The sequence below is a fragment of the Perca flavescens genome, chromosome 17, assembly GCF_004354835.1.
Source record: "Perca flavescens isolate YP-PL-M2 chromosome 17, PFLA_1.0, whole genome shotgun sequence".
Taxonomy (NCBI): Eukaryota; Metazoa; Chordata; class Actinopteri; order Perciformes; family Percidae; genus Perca; species Perca flavescens.
Window position 1 is genome coordinate 23,094,984 of NC_041347.1, and position 14,383 is coordinate 23,109,366.

The window sequence follows — 14,383 nt, forward strand, 5'->3', positions numbered from 1 at the left end:
GCTTACTTGCAGCAGAAGAGGAGCCGTGTGCTCATTGGCCGCTGTTTGCAGAATCTATATATTATCTAAACCTGCTGATAGGGCTGGAGCAAGTCAAGTATAGGAGTACAGTTATACCAGCAGACAACAAAGAGACTGGAACCCTGAAGCCTAAAAATGAGAAGAAAGACAAAGTTCTGGGACCAGAGATAGTGGAAACAAAGAGTGAAAACTGGTGTAGCTCTGTAGCTCTGAAGATGGACGAAGAATTTTGGAGTGAAGACGCTGTTTCAATCAGACACACATCAAGGACTTGACTATTTATAGTAAATTGTTTCCACAGTTAGTGGTAGAAACAGTTCTGCTCTTTGAGGCAGCTTTCAAAGAATCTGAGCAGCAAGGAGGGTTTGGCTAGGAGAACTAATCTTCCCTTAAAAGGGTACTCCACTGATGTAGCTTTGCACTCCTTTTAGACTCACAATGGACAGTTATAAAAAAAAGTATTGCAGTACAACCAGATATATCATCTTTTTTTATTCCATGCTTTCTTTTTCATCATCAAAACCTGGTGCCTACATTACCCACAATGCAACTCCACTACCTACAGTTTAGTTGGATGTTTGGGTGTGTTTTATTTTTTTAATTTTATTAACCTTTATTTATTCAGGAAAGGTTCAGGAGAGGCAACCTCTCTTTTGCAGGAACAGCCTGACCACACACAGTTACACATTCATACCTGGAAGCTGCCCTGTACAACCACAGTCTGATCTGCTGGCCACTGAGCAGCTCCACCGGAGCGGTTGGGGTTAAGGGGATGCCCAAGGGTACCTCAGTGGTGGTAATGAGGGAGGGGCAAGCGCTGCTCTTTCACTTTCCCCACCCAGATTTTATCCTGTCGGTCTGGGGATTGAATCGACGACCTACCGGTCACAAGCTCGCTTCTTTAACATGTGTGATGCTTATAGTGGCTAACGTAGCCTCAGGCCCTAAGCAGAGATGAGGAGCAGGCTACAGAGGTCTAGTCAGCTCACTTCCTTCTAACTCCACCCCCCAGATTTTTCTATTTTCAAACTAGTAGCCATTTCTGTAACTTGCCAAAACTGACAATCCTACATGTATGCCCACTTCATACAGTGATTGGACGGGTGTGCAGAAGAAAGCCAGTAAACTGGGTTCTATCTTTTCTCTCAAGCTCTCTTTTTTTGTCACTTTCTGTGATACAAATGAGTGCAACACTAAAAAAGCCATCCATAACAGACTTTCTGAAAATTCATTATCACACCATTATCACCATATTTAAACAGTTATTGCATCTCAGGCAGTTGGTGTTCGGACACTTATAAACACGTGGTCAGACCAAATGTGGTATTTTCCAAGTATTACATGAACCTTCAGCCTTTCATGCTGGAGTCTTGTCACAGAGCTGCACAGTCACATGTTTTCTCTAACCTCAACCAGTGTTTTAGTGGCCTAATCCATCCTTATTTGACATATTCATGGTCTTTCACATACCTTAAATACCATAGCTGTCATGCACAGATATTGTGGAAAAAGTGAGAATTTTAACTTTTTCCAAATCATATTGACATTCTTATCTGGTGTTGATTGATTGTTTGTTTACACAATTAGATTAATCCTCTCTAACAAATGTAAATGGACTGTTCTTATATAGTGCTTTTCTAGTCTCAACGACTACTCAGAGCACTCTTAACTTTGTACAGGAACCATTCACACACATTCATACACTGTGGACGAGGCTGCCGTACAAGGTGCCACCTGCTCATCAGATACTCATTCACACACATTTACACTCCGATGCACAGCATCGGGTGCAACTTGGGGTTCCAAGAACACTTCGACATGGGACTGCAAGGCCAAGGATCGAGCCACCAACCTTCCGATTGGCAGGCAACCGCTCTACCACTGAGCCACAGCCACCCCTCAAACTAAACTAAACTAAACTAATTCATCATTTCATTATATACATAATTAATGGTCCATCATTTAATGCTGATATGTGTAACTATAATGGTCACTGCACCACTGCATATGTATCTACATACAGTATACATGCATGAAGAGTCATAACATGTGTATGTGAATACTAATGTACTTCATTACATTTGCCAGGGCCGACCGCAGGGAGAGGCATCGGTGAAGGCAGGTGTTGGTCTTGGATATTTTTTTTTAATCATCCTTGAAGGACACTGAGGCATTTCCTGCAATAGCATATTACAGTACCTACCCTATGGGCTAGTTGGTTACCTAGTTTTAATATTGGCATAAACCCTTATACAACTGCACATGAATTATCAACAAGTGTATCAATTTATAATGTAATGTAAGTGTGAAAATACTAGTCCCCACCCACACGGTCAGGAGATTTCACACCTCTCTTCTGTCTATCTAGTCATCACTACAGGGAAGAGACTTAATTACACACCAAGATATGTGGTGTTTGTTAGGTTTGCATTGCCCTAGCAATCATGTCAGGTCTTTACTGCAAAGGGAACAAATAACTAGTCAGTTCATGGAACAAATTAACTAGTCAGTTCATGACTAGTCTCGCTTTGCCAGACCCTCCTTCAAAGCGCGCTGAAGGAGGGTCTGGCTACTTCAAATACCATTCGGGGATGGGAGGAAAACATGCTCTAGTTTATTGGCATTTATTTAAACCAATCAGAATCTTCATGGGCGGCGCTAAACGGCACAGAGCCGATGCAAAATAGTCGTGCGAGAGAAAACTCAGATTGGACAGATAGTCTAGCTAGCTGTGTCAATTTACCATGCAGCGATCTGAGAAGCAGTCAATAATAGTCCTCATAAATCCACCAAATTTAAAATTCCAACCCAAAGAAAGCGGAAGGAAACGGAAAATCCACACATCCGGTGGAATTTCCTGCTGCACGGGAGCAATCCCGGAAGTTGAACGTCAGGATATAGACTAGTTCATGACTGATGGGAGCTTAACCAGATTAGAGGTTTCACATGCAATTTTAGCACTGCATTTGCTTCATTACAGATTATTAATACAAAAATCAAACATTCTACGATGCCTTATAGTTTAAATAGGTGAAGTCGGATAACTTTTTACATCCTTAAACATTAATCAAAATATAGGCTGTCAAGACGCGGAAGTATAAAATAACTTATTTTTGTCTCCTGTTGACTGGTTGATGTTCTGCAATTACAGCAAATAAAGTGAAATGTATGTGTTCCTTCATCTCATGTTCATGAGGCAGATCAAAATGCGATCAAAGACTGTGTAATATACTTTGAGCCTTTGAAGAAATGTCCATCATGGGAAAAGAAGAATATACAGTATACACACACACACACACACACACACACACACGTGTAAGAAAAAAAAGCGAGAGAACTGTTCTTCTTAAAAGTGTTGCCCGGGGCTTTATATGCTACAAAGTCTATCCTCAGATCAAATACACGATGGGTTAGGTCTTCATCTGTCGGAGAAACCATGCACACAACACTACCACAAGAGATAAGCTATATTTGTGCAGACATTCTTAGCATTTCACTCATGTAGCTGTTTTCAACATACAGTATTTACACGTGAAATAAATGATTGGGAGAGGTAGTGTTCAGTAAGTTTTTGGAGTCTTTTTGTTGAAAAGTGATGATGCTGATGAGAGTGGAACTGCGGGCCAGAAAACCAAAATAATGATCCAAAATAGACTAAAAGGCTACGCAGAGCTGTGTGGAACTGCTGAGCTGAGAATATTTATTTTGTAGATTAGAAACACTTTGCACATAGTTATGTGATTCTTCCACATCATTATTGATTGGTACATTACTGATTTTTTTTTTTGGGGTACTTTAGTCTCAACGTGGGTGTCAAGATTTGTTTTTTAATTCATACAAGATACAGCAGAATGTACAGGCCATTTTGAGATATAAATTGCTTTTTCATTTTTTTCTCCCATTAGTGTGGTGGACATGTGGTGTAGTGTGGTCTCAGGAGCTTATGGAGGCTCTGCAGGCATCTTAGGCGCAAGGATGTGAACCAGCTGTGGCACAAAAGGACATCAAAGGACACTATTTTTAATTAAAAATGGTTCGCTGTTTTTCAATCTCTTTAATATATAACAAAAAGAATGCTTCCAGGGCAATGGAGGAATTGAAATTGAAAAAAGTTAGAGGAAAAGAGGCCAACTGGGAGAGAACTGAGAACAAACTGCAGAGGGGCAGTGTAAGAAGATAAGATTGGCCAAATGATGCAGGGAAATTAATAAATAACAGTTTGACATGTCTGTTAGCAGGTTTAATATGAGGAGCACTTGTCTACTCCACCACACTTACCCCATGCTCATGCTGCACTCTTCTTCTTTAGTGATGACACGTGATGAGTACCCACCTGCTCCAAGCCTCCTTTAATTGATCCAAGCATTGTCGGTGAAGCCAAAGATTGATATTTTCAATCAATGAGTTTGAGCCAATCCCACAAACACTTATAGCGTTGTTTTTGGCCGCAGCAAGCAGCAGTTTTTGGTGGAAAAGACAAAGTCATGGACTAGCTTGTGAACCAAATTGAGCAATTAGAAGCTAAAGAGTTAAAAATGTCCCTCAGGAGTTGATAGAGACCAAAAATAGAGCTGAAGAAAGTGAATATTGGACTTACATCGGGCAGGTGGCCAGAAACACAGCTCCAAATAAATATGTAAATTAGCTCTGTAACTGCTATGTAAATAAGCAACTGTTTGCTAACAAGTTACACAATTTGTATCAATGTAAAAAGGTGATAATATGTCAATGTTGTGTAAATTTGTTTCCAAGGCCCCCAAGTGGCCAAAAAAAACTGTTATGTTTGAGATATAAACGTAGTAATTTCATAAATCTCCCTGATTGCCAGTTACGGCCCCATTAACATAAAGCCATATTTATATACGATTACTATAACTCAGGGGTCACCAACCTTTTTAAAACTGAGAGCTACTTCATGGGTATTTAGTCATACAAAGGGCTACCAGTTTGATACACTCTTCTGAAATAACAAATTTGCTCAGTTTGCCTTTAGTTATATATTATTATTAATGATTAATGATACTCATCTATGTGAAGACACTGATCATGTTAATGATTTCTCATAATAATTATCAACAATGACTTAACAAGGTGGGAAACAGATAATATCAATATCTAATTTTCATTTTTAGAACAGGCCTGAGGGCTACTCATGTGGTCCTTGGGGGCTACCTGGTGCGCGCAGGCACCGTGTTGGTGACCCCTGCTATAACTGCTGCTAAGACCAGCGGCCAACCACACCTCCAGCCTTCATAAATTATTAGATTAAACTGACTTGTTTTCTATATTTTAATCTTTAATATATCTATTTTGCAGTGCAGCAGAAATTTGAACCTGCATTTCATCCAGTTATAGTGGTGGCATTTGTATAAAGATTTAATCAATTCCCAGCAGGTTGTGTTTTCGTCCTGCACAATATGACATGCCTTATAGGAAAAAAGGGTGGCTTCTAAATAAAATAGGAATGAAATGTTCATGAATTAAATTTCTCAATTTGGGAAAACAACATTTCTGCCATGTGCAGATATGTCAAGCCCAGGCTGTTTTAACCTCCAATCTTTCTCTCTAATGGGGTCTATTGGATGGTTAAACTGTCGCAACCAGTCTCCACGACAACCTCCACCATGACAAAGAAAAGAGAGCGCACCAAATTACTAAAGCATGTATTCGAACAGGGCTAGTATAATCTGAGAACATTAGAATCAATTACAGCAACACTTAGTGTTACTAACTGGGCCTAATTTATATTCAGACCAGATGGACACAGTGTGTTTTAAGGTGTGTATCTGTTCTTGCTAACCTGAGTGATGACCATATGATGGGGAAAAAGAAAAGCCATTAGGAGAGCCAGATCCTGCAAGCTTATTAAATATCTTTTAGCTCAGCTACAGGACAGCACTTAGGTCATGTAAACATTATAGTGAGTGAGCTACGTTCTGCAGACTGCCTCGCAATAGTATAAATGCACACTTAAATATTTTAGATTATTACCCAGCTGCACCACATATGGAATAATATCCTATTGATTTTCTGCCAGGCTTGATGTGTAGCCTACAATAAAAAGTATTTAATTGAGAGTGAACTCTGTGTCGTACGTTACATGAGGGTCATTGTATTATTGACCTGTCCATCTTTTTTAAATATAAAATTAGTTTTCAAAAGAAAAAAAAATATTGAGCTACATTAACGTGAGTTTCAAGCACATGTGTGTGACCAGTGAACAGATCAAGCAGCAACTTTATTGATTTCACATTTACGTACATAAAGAAATGCTCATACACATACCAAGTATGTAAGTGGGGAAAGCAGTTAGGTAAGAGGTAAGTGTGTGTGTGTGTGTGTGTGTGTGTGTGTGTGTGTGTGTGTGTGTGTGTGTGTGTGTGTGTGTGTGTGTGTGTTTTCCTTATATCCAGATCTATTTTCAGTTTGAACTTCTACACATCTAAGCACACCAAATATCTCTGCTCCACTTTTCTGTTTGAAAACAAGTTTAAAAATAACCAAGCCAACAACTGACTGTCAGGGTACTATTGATAGATCACTGAGAGTCGTCTATTAATACATCATGTCTGCAACACCATGCAAAACACTTCACAGTTCTACTGTGTAGCAAAATGAAATGTTAGAGCTGGAAAAGCTACATCTTTTGAGATATGGCTTAGAAAAGGCGATGATCCAGTAAAGTTCTTTATAAAGAGCGCAACCAACACAGCAGAGACTCAGTGTGTGTCACTCTTTCCTGTAACAGTGAACCTTCTGACTTATCTAAGACTATTTCATATGAGAAGGAAAGCTGGCTGTAAAGATGTAAAGGTTTGTTGGCAAGTTGCTAGCCAATGGTCACATCTCTCTTAGAGGATGAGATTTTAAAGTTACTGTACTGCACGTAAGAAAATTAAAAGGGAAAATCGTATCAAAATACATTGAAACATAAAATGTCCTCATGTTATGTCTTTCAGAGGTTTGCTGAAATCTTCAATGCCATCCTGTTCAGGATGACCCTGACTGTAACCTGTAAAATATAAAAAGGACTTTTAATATCTCATTTCAAACTAAATTGAATGTCGGTGGCCCTGAAAATAGCTGCATGCTGCAGCGACACAGTAAGAGCGGCAAGAGTGAAAAAAGAAAATAACTTGAGCTGAAACTCACTATAAAGCTCCATAAAGCAAAGGGAAGCTACAGATTTGGGGGATGCTCTGTATTCATCATTACAAGTGACCCCTTTGAAACTGTCACATTGTTTTCACTTTGTCATTTAATACATTGGTATTATAAAAATATTATAGACACTTAGGGAAACAATTAGGGAAAGGTCGTGCTTTTGGTTAAATGTTAATAAACATGTCCTGCCTTGTGCTTTAAGTCACTGTTGACTTTTTTTTAATTTTAAACCAAAACCACGATCTTTCCCTAATCTTTATAGAATGCTGCCAGTGCCTAAACATGGATATACAAAGTTGTTTTTTTGTAGAAAAAACAAATGAAATACATTGTCATGCACATTGTGCAACTAGGCAGATATGTTCACTATGTTGCAAATAAGTAGTATATAAGTAGTAGTGTAATTTCTAAGACTGTGAAATATCTGTATCTACCTCTGGAATCCAGTATTGATCAGTTTGTACCAGTATCCACTCAATTGTGCGTTAAAATACATTTTAGCAGGGTACCCAGGCGGCAAAAAAACACTGGTGCTGAAAAGGGTATTTGCTAATTTGTCAAAGTGCAATACTCTAAAATTTAGAGCAATTTAGAGTTTAAATGCGTTTATTGGAATCATTGATCCTTAATCGGAGCACTAGTATATTCCTGAGACCACCATCCATCTCCACCAGATGCACACTGCCACGCAGGGTAGGGGAGTGTAATGATGGGTGCCAGACTATGCATATGTTTTCCTTTACCTATACCTGATATAAAGCCTAAAGCAAGACCTGGCTGAGACAATGCCTCCCCAGAGGCCAGCCAGTTATTGAGCCACTCTTGCTCATGTTATATATCTGCTGAGCTGATATTTATTACTGCTATAACTAAAGAAAGGAGCCAGAGACAATAACCTTCAATTTACCATTTTGTCCAACAATGAGGACCCATTAGCTATGCCATTCTATGCTGTGCCACATTGTTCAATCGCCAGTTAGTCCATTTGGTGACATAAATGCAAACAGCAGCCTTGGAGTATAAATTGCCACTGACTTTATACTATAGTCTTTCAGGGCGACATAAACGAGGTTATTGGAAAGTGTGGCTTGCGGTATAGAAATCCGCCCCCCTCTGCAGGTGGATGTTTCTTTAAATTGTTAAAGCTCCCATCTGTTAGCCTCGTGAGACCGTCCTGATCTCGCGAGCTCCAGTTTTCCACTCGCAGATCAGTCTGGCATCTTGAGGCAGAGAAAATTTGGAGCCGTTAGCCAAACGACCGGGCCAATTTTTTCTCTTGGATCCTTCTTTTGGAATATGGTCCGTGAACCTGAAATGGTGTCTTTTATTCCTAAATTCTCGTTACACAAACGGCAAATCTCCTTAACCGACATGTTGCTTGCATGCTGAGCTAACGAGCTATGCTTTGCCTGCAGCAGCAGGGGCGGGCTTGTAGTTGTATTTTCATACACTTCGTGGATCTGATTGGTTGATTTGGCCCGTCTATCACCAACATAGGTGATAGACAGATGGTTCATCCAATCAGCTAACCAGTATTTCTGCCCCTTCCCAAAAGTTCTCCAACGGAAAGTTCCCAGATGGATATGCCGAGCAAATGCGAAGCAATCCATCTGGCGGAGTCAGGTTACCCATCTGTAGGATTCAAAGTCTGACTTTGGGAACTCTGTGTCTTATGATTCGTCCTTCTCTGGCCGAGCTGGCTGACTTCCAGCTGGCTACCCGTACACATAAATGGCATGAAAACCATGAAGCTATATATAAAAAAAAAACTTAGTTTTTTTAAAATTATTATTAGACCTTCGGATCAAGTTCTGATACTACACAGAGTTAGATCAGGATGTTTGTGACTCTCAGAAAATGTATGCATTAATTTCCAGACTCGTCGGCGAGCGCCTGGTGGCCGGGTTTGCCAAGGAGCCCGGCCGGGCACAGCCCGAACAAGCTACGTGGCTCCCATCTCTCCAGCCCATGGGCCCACCACCTGTGGGAGGAACCGTTGGGGTCGGGTGCGATGCCACATGGGTGGCAGTGAAGGTCAGGGGCCTCGACGGACCAGACCCGGGCGGCAGACGCTGGCTCTGGGGACGTGGAACGTCACCTCTCTGTGGGGGAAGGAGCCGGAACTGGTGCGGGAGGTGGAGCGCTACCGGTTAGATCTGGTGGGGCTTACCTCTACGCACAGTCTCGGTTCTGGAACCATACTCCTGGATAGGGGTTGGACTCTTTTCTTCTCCGGAGTTGCCCAGGGTGTGAGGCGCCGGGCGGGTGTGGGGATACTCACAAGCCCCGGCTGGCGCCGCTGTGTTGGAGTTTACCCCGGTGGACGAGAGGGTCGCCTCCCTCCCCACGCCTGCGGGTTGTGGGGGAAAACTCTGACTGTTGTTTGTGCATATGCACCAAACAGGAGTTCGGAGTATTCGGCCTTCTTGGAGACCTTGACTGGAGTCCTGCATGGGGCTCCAGTGGGGGACTCCATTGTTCTGCTGGGGGACTTCAACGCACGTGGGCAATGATGGAGACACCTGGAGGCGTGATTGGGAGGAACGGCCTCCCTGATCTAAACCAGAGTGGTTGTTTGTTGTTGGACTTCTGTGCTAGTCATGGATTGTCTATAACAAACACCATGTTCGAACATAGGGATGCTCATAAGTGTACCTGGTACCAGAGCACCCTAGGCCGAAGGTCAATGATCGATTTCATAATCGTTTCATCTGATCTGAGGCCGTATGTTTTGGACACTCGGGTGAAGAGAGGGGCAGAGCTGTCAACCGATCACCATCTGGTGGTGAGTTGGGTCAGGGGTGGGGAAGACTCTGGACAGACCTGGTAAGCCCAAACGTGTAGTGCGGGTAAATTGGGAACGTCTGGAGGAGGCCCCTGTCCGACAGACTTTCAACTCACACCTCCGGCGGAGCTTTTTCGGCATCCCTGTGGAGGCTGGGGCATTGAACCCGAGTGGACAATGTTCAAAGTTTCCATTGCTGAAGCTGCGGCGAGGAGCTGTGGTCTTAGGATCTTAGGTGCCTCAAGGGGCGGTAACCCACGAACACCGTGGTGGACACCAGTGGTCAGGGAAGCCGTCCGACTGAAGAAGGAGTCCTTCCGGGATATGTTATCTCGGAGGACTCCGGAGGCAGTTGCAGGGCACCGAAGGGCCCGAAGGGCTGCAGCCTCTGCCGTGAAAGAGGCAAAGCAGCGGGTGTGGGAGAAGTTTGGAGAAGACATGGAGAAGGACTTTCGGTCGGCACCAAAGTGCTTCTGGAAAACTGTTCGCCACCTCAGGAGGGGGAAGGGGAACCATCCAAGCTGTGTACAGTAAGGATGGGACACTGTTGACCTCCACTGAGGAGGTAATAGGGCGGTGGAAGGAGCACTTTGAGGAACTCCTGAATCCGACTAATACGCCCTCTATGTTAGAGGCAGAGCTGGAGGATAACGGGGATTGTCGTCGATTTCCCAGGCGGAAGTCACTGATGTAGTCAAACAACTACACAGTGGCAAAGCCCCGGGATTGATGAGATCCGTCCAGAAATGCTCAAGGCTCTGGGTGTGGAGGGGCTGTCCTGGTTGACACGCCTCTTCAACATTGCGGAAGTCTGGGACGGTGCCAAAGGAGTGGCAGACTGGGGTGGTGGTTCCCCTTTTTAAAAAGGGGGGACCAGAGGGTGTGTGCCAATTATAGGGGTATCACACTTCTCAGCCTCCCTGGTAAAGTCTACTCCAAGGTGCTGGAAAGGAGGGTTCGGCCGATATAGTCGAACCTCGGGTTGAGGAGGAACAATGCGGATTCCGTCCTGGTCGTGGAACAACAGACCAGCTCTTCACTCTCGCAAGGATCCTGGAGGGAGCCTGGGAGTATGCCCAACCGGTCTACATGTGTTTTGTGGATTTGGAGAAGGCGTATGACCGGGTCCCCGGGAGATACTGTGGGAGGTGCTGCGGGAGTATGGGGTGAGGGGTCTCTACTCAGGGCCATCCAATCTCTGTATGACCAAAGTGAGAGCTGTGTCCGGGTTCTCGGTAGTAAGTCGGACTCGTTTCAGGTGAGGGTTGGCCTCCGCCAGGGCTGCGCTTTGTCACCAATCCTGTTTGTAATATTTATGGACAGGATATCGAGGTGTAGTCGGGGTGGGGAGGGGTTGCAGTTTGGTGGGCTGGGGATCTCATCGCTGCTCTTTGCAGATGATGTGGTCCTGATGGCATCATCGGCCTGCGACCTTCAGCACTCACTGGATCGGTTCGCAACCGAGTGTGAAGCGGTTGGGATGAGGATCAGCACCTCTAAATCGGAGGCCATGGTTCTCAGCAGAAAACCGATGGAATGCCTTCTCCAGGTAGGGAATGAGTCCTTACCCCAAGTGAAGGAGTTCAAGTACCTTGGGGTTTTGTTCATGAGTGAGGGACAATGGGCGGGAGATTGGTCGGAGAATCGGGCGCAGCGGGTGCGGTATTGCATTCAATCTATCGCACCGTTGTGACGAAAAAGAGAGCTGAGCCAGAAGGCAAAGCTCTCGATCTACCGGTCAGTTTTCGTTCCTACCCTCACCTATGGTCATGAAGGCTGGGTCATGACCGAAAGAACGAGATCCAGGGTACAAGCGGCGAAATGGGTTTCCTCAGGAGGGTGGCTGGCGTCTCCCTTAGAGATAGGGTGAGAAGCTCAGTCATCCGTGAGGAGCTCGGAGTAGAGCCGCTGCTCCTTTGCGTCGAAAGGAGCCAGTTGAGGTGGTTCGGGCATCTGGTAAGGATGCCCCCTGGGCGCCTCCCTAGGGAGGTGTTCCAGGCACGTCCAGCTGGGAGGAGGCCTCGGGGAAGACCCAGGACTAGGTGGAGGGATTATATCTCCAACCTGGCCTGGGGGAACTCGGGATCCCCAGTCGGAGCTGGTTAATGTTGCTCGGGAAAGGGAAGTTTGGGGTCCCCTGCTGGAGCTGCTCCCCCCGCGACCCGACACCGGATAAGCGGACGAAGATGGATGGATGGATGGATGGATGAATTTCCAGACATTTGATCTGTAATGATTGTGTCTGTGATGTCCTATAACAACCACAGTACCGTTAATAAACCCTTTTATTCAGGTAACACTTTGCCCTTTCTTTCGGTTCCACCATCGGGCCGGATTTTACATTTTTTGCCCCACTAGTGGTCAGGATTTAACATGTTTTTCCATCTTTTATCTACCAAACAATTGTTAACACTCAGTGGTCTTAACCATTTTTTTTCCATCTTTTGTTCGCCTTGTGTAATAATACTTTTATAACCTCAACCCTGTTATACACAATCAAGTTAAATACATAATTTCTTTCAGGAGAACATGGGGTATCAGGATATACATGCTGCAGGGATATCACATGGATGTATAAATTGTTAAATGACTATAAAGACAAGACTAAACGGAAATGAAATCTCACAGAAATGTGTTGAAATCACAGTGAGAACAATAACGGCTATTCCTTTTGGCTTTTGAAAAAGTGTTCTTCTAGGTGCCATCAGGGGAAACAGAAATAAACTCTGTAACTAAGAAAAATATAAAAACTATTTGCACTATTGCATCCGTACTCTCAGTGTATCTGAATGTATGTAAGTAAGTAAATGACACATTCACCTGATGTACCCACACATTGAGTTATTCATATTTAGTTAGTGTGTGTGTTAATGTTAAGTCAGTTAATGCGTGAGTACTTCACCTTCTTTCATGTACTACTGTATGGTGTGTGGGTGTATGTGTCAAAAAGATCACTTGCAGGCCAAAGTGAAATGTAATTAGCCATTTAGTGAGTTCACCTTCTCTACCTTTAGCTTCATTTGACCTCAAGTATGATAGTAGAGAGACATATTAGTAATCATCCTCTTTATGTTTGCACAGCAAAGAATTTCCAATAGCAACTTATTACTTGAAAGCAGTTGCCTGTACATGAGGATTTAGTTATATGTATATGTGATCTAGATTTACCGAATAGGCTGGAATGTGCAACATCAAGAGCAGATTAACAGCACAATAATAAACGGACTATAATCAAATGAATGACAATCATTTCCCTTCCACCATCTGCATCAAAGTGCTCCTCTTATCTCAATTAAGCCATATTTTCTCTGGGTTTCGTCTCCACAGATAAGTGCCACATGCGACTAAAGACTTAGTAACCTTTATCTTTTAATCAGTCTCAAGTCACCTCATTGCCCTTAGATGTGGCCTCGCTGTTGATGAGGTTAAAAATGTCTAACAGTTTTGGTGCTCTTTGTCTCTGTCTTTCCCCTTAGGCCAGTCATTATGTCCATTTTGTCGCCTGTCTTCTCTAGTGCAGAGTCCCCATAGCAAATTGCTTCAAAAACACCACAGAAATTGGACAGGAGAAAAGGGAGTCTGTGGCCTCAAGTATTCTATTCAGGGTTATGATAACACTACACCGGGTTATTATTAACATCATCATCACTCCGGGTCAGAAATGAGATCTTCAAAAGCAAGAGCACGACAAGAGGATTTGACAAAAAAGGTGCCAGGGGACAAAGATCTTTACTGAATAAAACAGTGAAGGTTTTGCAAAGTGTGTGTGTGTGTGTGTGTGTGTGTGTGTGTGTGTGTGTGTGTGTGTGTGTGTGTGTGTGTGTGTGTGTGTGTGTGTGTGTGTGTGTGTGTGTGTGTTTGTTGGGATCATGTCTGATGCTCAGCAGGGTGCAATACAGCAACTCAGGGAGAGTGTGTCAGAGTTATCAGTTGGTGCGGTGGTGGTATTGCACAATGTAAGGTGTACATGGTAAGACGTTTTGAAGGCCCTCTTTTTTTTTAACTTATATTTATTTTGTAACAAGACTAAAAGGCTCTGTGAGGACGTAGTGAGCTACATGCTAATCAGCATGTTAACATGCTGATGTTTAGCAGGTATAATATTCACTATGTTCACCATCTTTTAGCGTAACACAAAGTACAGCAGAGGCTGATGGGAATGTCAATAGTTTTGCAGGAATATGACCATAAACTTTAAGTAATGGGCAAAAAGCATTTATGAACGAAATTTAATGGCAATCCATCAAAATGTTGTTGCTATTTTCAGTCTGGACCAAAGCAGTGGACCAGCTGACAGACTGACATTGCCATCCACAGAGCCATGCTGTAGCTTGGCTAAAAACAATGCATCACCTCACTGGACCAACATAAAACACTATATATTTTTTATTTGTCAGTATGTAATTGTGTTAT